Genomic DNA, 11,979 nt, shown 5'->3' with positions numbered 1-11,979 from the left:
TCTTTGGCAAACAGTCCAAATCGTCATTTTTTGTTTGTTTGTTTGTTTACTGGGCCCTGTATGTATTGCGCATAGGTGAAACCGGGCTATAACAAGAGCGCGTGACTATGTTAACACATGGTTTTGGTCCCGTTATAACATGGGCAAAAGAGGGAATAATAGCCGATTTTATGCTATAATTAACTTTGATGCACCCTAGTGGTGGGGGAATATAATTATATCCAATTCTTGTCCACTTTTCTATCAATTAATTATCACATTTCCAAAACAAACTCATAAACACAACCCTCTTTCAATCATTACACATTTCACAATTTACCTGTATTCAGTTTATTTATTTTGGAACCATTGTAAATATAACATGGATCAGAAAAGGTAGGTTACTTGTGTATGGATATCATAGTATAGTTATATACTTATTGACCATAGTACTTGCAGAGAGACGTTGTAGTGTAGTGGTAGGGAGTGTTATTTTAATGTGACTGGTGCGAGTTCAAATCCCAACAGTTCCATTTCTATCAAATTAATTTTTTTCAATGCAAGGGTACTTCGTGTTTGTGTCTGACATGTATATAAATTACACTTCTCATATTTAAAATTCAGTTGAGATTTTGTGCTACACATGACATAATCTCTTGCAACAAAAATCATCTTTTTTATTGTGAGCACACGAGACTTGAGCATGTTTGGTGTATGTTAACTTATGGTGCTGTAACAAGGACGTCATCACACTTTTTGTAATTAACTTGACTACATTGGACACTTGTCATTGCAAATGGTGCGATAAGGTGCGATGTCTATCACCACAACACTGTGTGGTTGAAGATAGGGATTAGCTTTTGATAGTCCCTTGGTGAAAATCTTGCCATACATTTCTCCGTGGTAATCACCTATTGAGGTACTCACTTGGCACCGGGGACGAAGTCGCCACTGGCCTGACTGAGCGCGAGACAGAAGTTGAAGACATTTTTTGAATTGCTGAATTGAATTTGATTTGTAACTTATTATATATGCTATAGCAGATATATATAAAAATGAAATAAGTCCATTAAGTAAAGTTAAGTGTAGAAAAAGAATAAATAAACAAGAGGGCCATGATGGCACTGAAATCGCTCACCTGTATATATAGTAAATATCTAAGCTCTAGCTCTTTCGGGTTTTAAAAAGAAGATTTTTAAGTTTTTACTATAGACATATCAGGAAAATCAGACCCCCGGGGCGGGGCCAATTTAACCCTGGGGGTTTTATTTGAACAAATTTGGTAGACACTCACTAGATGATGTTTCATTCCAGGGCCTTTTTCCCTTCTATTACAGGGGCCGGTATAGGGCTGCTTCCCTAAAGAAAATTTCGTTAAAATCATTTTCCGCACAATAATTTACATCAAGTTTTTTCTTCCCCTTTTGCAAATACACCGTGTAATTTTACCCAAAAATTAAGGGCTTGGCTGCTTCCAATTCTTGTGAGATAAGCCCCGGAGTGAGTGCATTCTAAATATCTAAGCTCTAGCTCTATAGGTTATTTAAAAGAATTTTTTTTTAAGTTTTTACTTAATAGAGTACCCCCAGGGGCGGTGTCAATTTTGATCCCAGGGCTTTTGTTGCATTTAGATTTATGAACATTGTTCTTAAACACAGGGGGCCCACACAGTGTTTGGATGGTATACTGCTTGATAGTGACCTTAAAATGAGATTTTAGTCATAACCTTATAATATGTATATAAATTAAAATATAGACTATTTATATACATATTATAAGGTTATGACTAAAATCTCATTTTAAGGTCACTATCAAGCAGTATATACCATCCAAACACTGTGTGGGCCCCCTGTGGTCTTATATTTATAAGGTGCGGTGGATGATAATGAACAAATATTTTAAGTTTTAAGTTATTAACTTAAGAAATAAACAAAATACATTCGTAACACTGTACTTAAAATATTTTAGACAACTGCACAAAAAATTGACCTGAATTGGCTGAAATCTTGACTAACGGACTACGGGTATGCTGGACAGCTTCGGTTTTTTTAGCTTAAATTAAATTAACGTTTGATAGAAATATATTTACATTCGTTTTGCTGAGCTAAAATAAATTAACGTTTGATAGAAATATATTTACAGAATGGGAGGGAATTTAAACCGAATAAAAATATTTTTGGCAAAATGAAATTCGGGAAAATTGGCCCTTTTTAGGGCAGAACCCGTAAATTTTTCCCCAAAGTTCCTTTTTTTTTTAAAAAATATAGCATAGTTTTGGAATTTATTCCTCATTTCATACCTTGTCGTCTCTCATTTTATCTATTAGGTGACTAGCAACATCACGCCCCTCTAGAAATGTAAACATGTCAACAGGCACTTCCACGCTAGAATCCATCACGACAGCAAATGGTGTTTTATAAAATAAGGGGCACTACTCGGTGCGATCACCAATGTTGTAATCCTATTTCCTATGTAGGAGTTTAAAAGTCCTACGGAGGACTTATAAAGTCCTACGTAGGAGTTTAAAAGTCCTACGTAGGAGTTTAAAAGTCCTACGTAGGAGTTATAAACTCCTAATTAGGCTTTTTTATCTCCTACGTAGGAGTTATAAAGTCCTACGTAGGAGTTTAAAAGTCCTACGTAGGACTTAAAAAGTCCTACGTAGGACTTAAAAAGTCCTACGTAGGAGTTACAAACTCCTAATTAGGCTTTTTTATCTCCTACGTAGGAGTTATAAAGTCCTACGTAGGAGTTTAAAAGTCCTACGTAGGAGTTTAAAAGTCCTACGTAGGAGTTATAAACTCCTAATTAGGCTTTTTTATCTCCTACGTAGGACTTATAAAGTCCTACGTAGGAGTTTAAAAGTCCTACGTAGGACTTAAAAAGTCCTACGTAGGAGTTACAAACTCCTAATTAGGTTTTTTATCTCCTACGTAGGAGTTATAAAGTCCTACGTAGGAGTTTAAAAGTCCTACGTAGGAGTTATAAAGTCCTACGTAGGAGTTATAAAGTCCTACGTAGGACTTACAAAGTCCTACGTAGGAGTTTAAAAGTCCTACGTAGGAGTTACAAACTCCTAATTAGGCTTTTTTATCTCCTACGTAGGAGTTTATTTTTTTTATAGAACATTATGAATTGGCACCAGGACGCTTCCGTACAATGGTGTTTTTCTAAAAACAATTTGAATATAAAACGTTAAAGTTATTAAGGAATTTTATCCGCAATTCAAACATATTATAAGAATACATATTGAATTATTAGTTTAAGATACACGATTTTCTCTCAAAATAATGATTCGCTTTTTTGCCAGTATCTAAATGCATATTAAATATCCTACAAAAATTCGTAAACCATTTCCTTAACACTCCTCTATTAATAAACAAACCCGACTATTGTTTATACAATATCATGAAAGGTAGGTATTTACTGCTCAAAAATAAGGTTATCGAATGCTTAAATCTACAGATGAACTAGTGATAATTTCCTATCTTATTCCTGAAAATAACCACTTGGTATTTAAATGAAATATGCGCGCTTAATACATGTATATAAAACAAAGAAAACTGAAAACATATGCGCACTTAAAATTTCATTCAAGTGTGGCATTTCATTGTATGAATCACTTGTGTTAAAATATCGATTTAAATGCTTAAATAACAAGCGATGTTTAAACAGTCATAAGTAACTATCCACCCATCTTTTAAACGTTATTACGTCCGATGTAAGATTAATGTTAATTACATAAATATCTATGTTAAACAAGCACCGTTTAAAGTATTAAAATGCCTCATGGAACTTATAACTTAAGGTCAAATGATTTATATACATGAAATCGTGATATACATTACCAATTTAAACATGCATTGAATGTTCTGTTATTTTTCTTCTGGTTTCTTCTCTTTAATTAAAAAGAAAGAATATCTAAATTAAAAAAGGAAAATGTACGATGAAAATGTGCTCGCAGTAGTCCATTGTCGGTACTCGCGAGAGAGATTATTTTACAGGGCATTGTCCTAACATTTACTAGTTTTATCATCTTGTTTTAGATGTTTACATTTTGTTATAATCCAGATACATTTCATTGGTTATTAAGGACAGCTCATCACCCTTTTTTGGATGTAGCTTTTTGGGGCAATTGTTGCACACGGCAATGGACAGATATATTTGAGCCGTTGCCTTGAATTTTAAGAGTTTGAAAGAAACATTTGTAGAAGTAACATTGAAAAAATATTTGTGGAATAAAGAAAAAAAATAATGTTAAAATTTTGGATAATTTAAAGGTAGAAAAATAAAAAATGAAATAACTGAACTGTGTTAACTTTAATGTGGCGGAAAAAACAAATTATAAATCACGGGTCGCTTCATATATATTTGACATATACAATAGGTTGTAAACTTCCTTCCTCTTGTTATTATAAGTTAACATTTGATACTATTTTGTAAATCTCAATACTTATATTAACAAAATGAAATTAAATAAATCCGTGTAAATGAATGTTAGATTTATACTTTTTTAAGGACTGACGCATATTTGAGATGATATCTCAACCATCAACTCGACATTTTAAAATTCGTGAAATAAATTAGCAGCCGAAATAGAAATGTATCAAATGTCATCAAAATCCGGACTTTTCAAAAGCTTAACCTGCGTTAAAGACATAGCTGTTTTTCTTTGTATACTCCGATCATACTTTTATAAAACTTTGGAAACGTAGAGATATTAAGAGTTTAAGTACGTAAAAACATCGTTGAATGGGTAAAAAAAATAAATAAAACGTTTATTCGAATAACGTGATCATCTATAAAATAAAGAACATTAGTTGTTTCAAAAGCACTAAAAAGTATTTACCAAAAGCGTTTAAAAGTGAATTACCAAGGACATACAGAACGTTTATCAAACAACAAACAAGAAATACCTGTCTAGCCCTTGACTCACATTATTGGTAATTTTGCTATAGAAACTGGCTATTAAATGGGTACATATGGAAGTGTTCAATTATGAAACAAATAAAAAATGATGAAGACCTTGTGATAAATAGTTTTCAAGATTATCTGCAGAAACCATTCTGACATTTAAGGCCCCTGTGACCTTGACTTTTGAATAAGTGACCCAAAATTAATAATCTAAATATTAGAAATATGAAGACTTTGTGATAAATAGCTTTCAAGATAATTAGCGGCAACCACACTAACATTCAAGAACCCTGTGACCTTGACCTTTTATCTAGTATCCCCAAATTTGAAAGGGGACACTTACTACTTATGACCAATCAGTAGGTGAAATATGAAGACTTTGTGATAAATAGTGAAACGATTCAGACATTTAAAGACCCTGTGACCTTGACCTTTGAACTAGTGACCAAATAATAAATAGGGATCATCGACTAGTTATGACCAATCACTATATGAAATATAAAAACTTTGTGATGAATTTTTTTCAAGATAATCAGTGGAAATCAATCAGACCTTTAAGGCCCTTTTGACCTTGAACTTTGACGTAGTGACCCATAAACAATAGAGGTCATTTACTAGTTATGACTAATCACTATATGAAAAATGAAGACTCCGTAATGACTACTTTTCAAGATAATAAGCTGAAACCATTCTGACATTTAAAGCCACTGTGACCTAAACCTATGACCTAGTGATCCTAAAATCAATAAAGGTCATTTATTACTTATGACCTATCACTTTGTGAAACATGAAAACTTTTGATAAATAGTTTTTAAGATAATCAGCGGAAACCATGTGGTCTACCGACGGACAGAACGACAAACAGACCGACAAAAGCAAAACAAAATAGCCACTCTTCTTCGAAGGGGATGGGGTCATAAAAATGTTAAAATATTATTGAATCGTTTATCAAACAACGTGAAAACATTCCATACTAACAAACGTTCTTTAGAGAACAAGCATAAAAAATAACGAAACATATTGGCAACCTTTATTAAACAAGGTAAAAAAGCGACATAATTTATAGAAATCGTTGACCAATTAACGTGCAAATATGACAAAATATCAAGTAAACATGGATCAGTCAACGTTAAATGGATTGCAAAATATCCAATACACAACGGCAGAAAGAAAAGAACTATCAAAGACACGTTTATTATTCAATAGCAAATGTGACAAAATATCAATGAAAGGTTTATAACACAATGGGAAAATATCCGACGACTTTTTAATAGCGTATATATGTATAAGTTAAAGCTACATGCCTCCAGATGAGTCAAACTATTTTAATGAAATCAAACTTGAGAAATATGAACTAAGATGTAAGGAAAAGTAAACGGTTTTAAGATACGAATGATATTTAAGATATTATGTGCGATTAATGACTGATTTTTCAGTTTTTACAACAAACGCAATTAAGTCTATTTATGCATATTTTGACCGCTTTTTGGTAATTTACGTGGGTTGTAAGTGTTATTAATAATGAGTAAATTGCTTTATTTGCTTATTTTTTGCTTTTTCAGGAAAATTAACATAAATCTGGAGGCGTGCTGCTTTAAATATTTTGAAAGAATTCTGGTGTTTATTGCATGCACTTAATATTTGATATTATAAAGACATCATTTTTTTGTTACTATAACAACATAAAAAGTTGCTTCATAAATGCAGAATAACAAATGGTTGTTAGTGATTTTTCTAATTACCCTTCATTCCTATGAATACATGAATATCATATTGAGTTCGCGTGCTTTTTCAATTGAAATTTTGTTTGTTTTATAAATTATTGACGTCTAACTTACATAATATATTAAATCGTAAAGAACATCTTTTAAACTATTGGTTTTATATTAAGTGACGTCAATATAAGACAGTGTAACAGGCCTGTATTCAATTATCATGTGTCTTTCTGTAATGTCATGTGGGGCAAACCATACACTCTTGGTATTCTTAACACCTTTTGAAAAGACTGTTGTGACTTGATATTCCAGTGATCAATTTTGTTGTTTTTATATCAACTTATCAGAAGAGAGATTACCTATGGTAATGTACTGCGAAGGTATATCTCATTTGTTCCAGACCTTTTGCAGTGTAAAGATCTACAAGTTTTTATCGTTATTTATTGATATTATTATGTTAACATTTAAATAAGTCTTAGCAAACAATGCCAACTTTGACGTATGGTAAACTTGTTTCTTTTAAGTGTGACATATATGGATATATTGAATGTTACGTAGCTTCATGGATTTGGCAAGTTGTTCCGTTCACTTTAGTTGTTGTTGGAGTAATTGGAAACCTTCTTAACTTGATGGTTTTATCATCGCGTCAACTTCAAAAAAAAGTCAACGTGTGTATTTTTCATGTTTCTAGCAGTTACAGATATTATAGTTTGCTGTACAGATCCTTTGCCTAATACTTTAAGGATCGTCTTTGGCACTGAAATACGTTCATGGTCTTCATTTACCTGCGCCTTTTCACATTGGTCATCGTTTGCGTCTGGAATGATGTCATGCTGGATCATCGTTTTGGTAACAGCGGAAAGAACGTTGGTAACGCTGTCTCCGACTACATTCAAGTCAAAGATGACACCGAGAAACGCAGTTATCATCGCCTTTGTCACATTGGTTCCCGTCATCCTATTAAACGCACATTTGATTTACGGCACCACCATGATTGAAAGACAGATTAATATTACAGAAAAAAATGTAACACGAATCCAGACAACCAACCATTGCACCTTACGCAAAGGGGAATACTCAGAATTCTATAACGCCGTATGGAACAAATTGCTCCTTGTTCTTGGATCGGTTGTACCTCTTATACTCATTATCACGGGAAATGCTATTGTGGCAACATCATTGATTAAGAGCAAACGAGCACTACGCAGTGTTCAAATCCAAAACAACGCCGTAAATCGCAAGGAACGGCTGTCACCTAGAAATAGTGCTAATTACAAAATGTTTTTCATTCTCTGCAGTGTATACGTTGTAACAACTGTTCCGTATGGCTTGTACCTTAACCTCATCGAATTCGGCAAAGAGGTCTACGAGCATACAATAGCAAAGTATCAGCTGCTTAACGCAATCACGAAATGTTTGATTTGGAGCAACTTCAGTTTCAATTTTCTTCTCTACTTCATGACCGGATCTTTGTTCAGAAAGGAATTTCAGAAAATACTACAGTCAGTTCATAAATCAATAACTTCGGTGGCAAATCGAAGTGTTCAGCCGCAAAACATCCAAAGAAATCAAATATATTATTTTCTAGTCATTGTCTGTAATATGTTTGAAGATGTATTTACTTTATCTATCGTCATTTAGTTTCAGTATTTTGTATTTGTGAAATATGAAAACATCAAACATGACTTGATTAACAATGTAGTAGTCTTCATGGACAACAATATCTTGTACACACCCTCGTCCGCACTTTCTTGTACTAGATTCAGCAAAATTCAACATCATTTAACGTAATTATGAAAATGATAAGAATTGTAAATGACACTTCTGGACTTTACCATGCTTATTGGCGTATCGCCGTAAGTAAAAGTTGTGCATCTTATGACTGGAACAAAATAAAATGAAATTTCGGGGCGTTGCTCTGACGTTAAATGATTGAATGAAAAACAATAAATTGTTATAGTGATATTGACATCTATGACATAACTGATTGAAGAAACAAACAGGTTATGTTAGGATGCAGAGCAGCGCAAACAACGATGATTAGAAATTATGAGAATATATAATGTTGGTCGACACACCTAAAAATGAAAACTTCAAATGCAGACTTGGATTAAAGACAGTTTGGAAGGTGCTCCCTTGTCGAAAGTTATGAGTGTGTGCTTTATCAATTATATTACCCAACTTTTTTTCATACATTGCCATACATCATCAGCCTTAGCTTAAAATGCTACTATTACTAACCGCGTCCATGTTCATAATCAAAGTAATTAATTAGGTTAACACTTTTAAACAAACATGGAAAGGGTTGAAATGTTTACAATGGGCACATTTTGCATAATAATTTCAAATATTGATAAAAATTATAGAAATGTATCGTATAAATTTTGGCTTATAGAAAATGTAATTAAACTTTTAAGCGATGTGTAATGATTATTTAAAACATGAATTATAATATTTTGTTCATATATTATTATCAGTTAAAAAAAATATTTTATTTGAATTAATATTAGAGAGCGCCTTTGGCCATGGTACTAGTATGTGCTTCAAAAGTACGAATTGCTTAGCGAAATTTTCAGAGCCTTCGGAATTTCAGTTTAGCTTTTCAATGTTTTGCGGTTGCCGATTTGATTGTCCGATAGAAATCAACTGTTCGCTAAACTCCTCCTGATTGAATAATTTTTAAAACCTGCATTGAAGAATTATTAAATTTAAGACAAAAGTTACAAACGTTCTGTTAAACACACTTACGACTTAAAATATGTGGATACTGTTTTTGTTGATGTTGTTGATGTTGTTGATGTTGATGATGATGATGATGATGATGATGATGATGATGTTGTTTTTGTTTGTTGTTGTTTTTTGCTATTTCTTGTTGAATTCAATGAAAATCTTAAACTGTCAAAATTTAATTATATCTTATAAATTCAAAGAGAGGTTATATGTTATATGTAGAAAAGTATATGATTATGTTCTTATCGTTTAAGTAGCGAAATAAAAACAGTAAAATTATATAAGTGACATAATCAAATTTAAAATTTTCGGGTTTTATGTGCAAAATTTAGTTTAAATAATACATTTACAAATGTATTTGTTCATGAATTTTTAAATTAATTGACAAAATTGCATGCCCTTGTGTAACTTGGTATGCTAGGTGATTATGTTTTGTTTAAAATACCTTTGCTATGATGCACGAAAAAAAAACGATCTGTTAATATTTCATTATATTTGGTAACTTAATAAACATACAGATTGAACAGCTTTTAATTGGCAGAATGTTAAATTAATTTAAATCTTAATTTCTACTGCACCATTGCCTCATACTTGTAGCGTGTCTAAGGAAAATGGAGGACTTCGGAGGCATCTTAGCGTGAAACTAATAGCGACCGCTGATTGGTTTATCTCTGTGACCACTGCCAGCATAATTGACAGGCGCTGTTATATCAATTGCAATTGCTGCAAATGTCCATGCTACCGTAAGAGATGTAACTAAATATTGTTGAGGGTTATTGTTTTCCTGTGGTCGAAAGAAATGATATGTGAAAATGCGAAGAGGTAAATTTTAACTGCAGAGCGGAATGGTATAAGTTTGGTGATTGGTATCATTGAATATGCTCTTCTATCAGAAAAAAATGCCAAATATTTATTATAAATCACAAGTTTCACCTACGGATTTATATATTTTACATTTGTTAAAACCCGGGTTTTTTTCTAACTTCGTTTTGCTTTAAGTTAATATAGACATTCAGTTAAAATAAATTGGTTTATCTTGAAATACCTTTTTGACTTTAATATTGACAAAACCACTTCTATGTTTTATATAATTTATATACTGACTGAATAGTGAAAAAGTTAAAATATTTAAGAACCAGTTAAGGAATTATAAAATCAACATTTATTACTTTTATGGCGTTTGTATAGCTAAAATGACCAAAGTCATTCCCATTGTGAAAATAAATCAATAGCAGGATACTATGTTATCGCGAACCTCCTGAATTGCTCCAAATCGAACCATTTTTTTAGAAAATCCGTCGGCTCGAAGGTAAAATATGATTTTTTAGGAGAAATAGTTAGAGTATCAAAATATAATGTAGCGCACCAAAGAATGACTACATTCCTTGAGGTAAATGTCAAAAAAAGTTTATAGATTTATTGCCTTGTTTTTGGCCTGAAAACGAGATAAGTATTTTTTCGCGGAATGCTCACACTCGGACTTTCCGAAAACCTATAGGTAGAAATAAGGTTGAAAAATTCTTGAAATTAAATTACACCAGAGATGTAGATAACAGAGATAGGCAGCTCCTATATACTCCATTTAAATATCACTCATGCCTGACTAAAAAGTGAAAAAATAGACATTTTGTAGCAAGTAAAACTTAATGGATGTACATTTGATCCTTTTTTTATTATACACCATTTGAAAGTTAAATCTTTTATCTATTGCTGCATGTAAAATATTGGTAACTTCCCATCCCTTTCACTTCAAAGAACATAGCAGAGAATATCCACTGAGCCAGGTTTTTCGTCATATGAATAGTTTTTTTTAACAAAAATTGGTAAGTAGTTTTCTATAAAAATTGATGTATCATTTATTTATATGGAAACTACTGTAAATATTTTTACCTGCAGCCATAGAAAATGGCACCAGCTTTATTTGACTGATTTTGATACCTGGTTTATTAGTTTTCCTTGATATAGATTATGTTTAGCAACCACGTGTGATATCTTAACTGGATAGAAAGTGTCATCTTTGAATTGATTACACGTACTAGAGCATGATGTGTGACATTTTTCTTGATGAATATAGAATAATTTATTGTACTGAATATTTATTTACCTTTTAAAATCACCAACGTGAAACAACATGTTTAATAGTTTTGTAAAATACCATTGGTTTAACATATTTAAATATCAGTGTGTCCTGTAACGATGCAACTACGATGCAACTAGAAAAATCATATTTGCATGCTAAGTGTGAACTTAATAATTGCTTAGATAACGAATAACCCGCTTATATAGATACTTCGTGTGGATTCCATACTGTTTTGATAACACTAAATGATGGTACAGTGATTGCCTGTCTACAAAACATGATTATTCCACACAAGTTTCCGTCAGCAATTTACGTCAAATACAGCTCACGCATGGGTAAATAGTGTTTTCGACTAGATTTATCACACATTTGTCACGAAGCCTACTGTTTCGTTTGCACATATATTTTAATAAGTAATAAGGGGTCGTTCTTTTCAATCATGATTGTTTGCCTAATTAGTCAGGTCTAATCATACTGCACGTTTGTAACGATTACCGTTATATCTATATTAACTATATACATGGCTGCTGTCAATTTTTGAAATTAATTCATCCTACTACT

The sequence above is a fragment of the Ruditapes philippinarum genome, unplaced genomic scaffold, assembly GCF_026571515.1.
Source record: "Ruditapes philippinarum isolate M1 unplaced genomic scaffold, ASM2657151v2 ctg4049_1_1_1_1, whole genome shotgun sequence".
Taxonomy (NCBI): Eukaryota; Metazoa; Mollusca; class Bivalvia; order Venerida; family Veneridae; genus Ruditapes; species Ruditapes philippinarum.
This window is presented reverse-complemented; position numbering follows the sequence as displayed.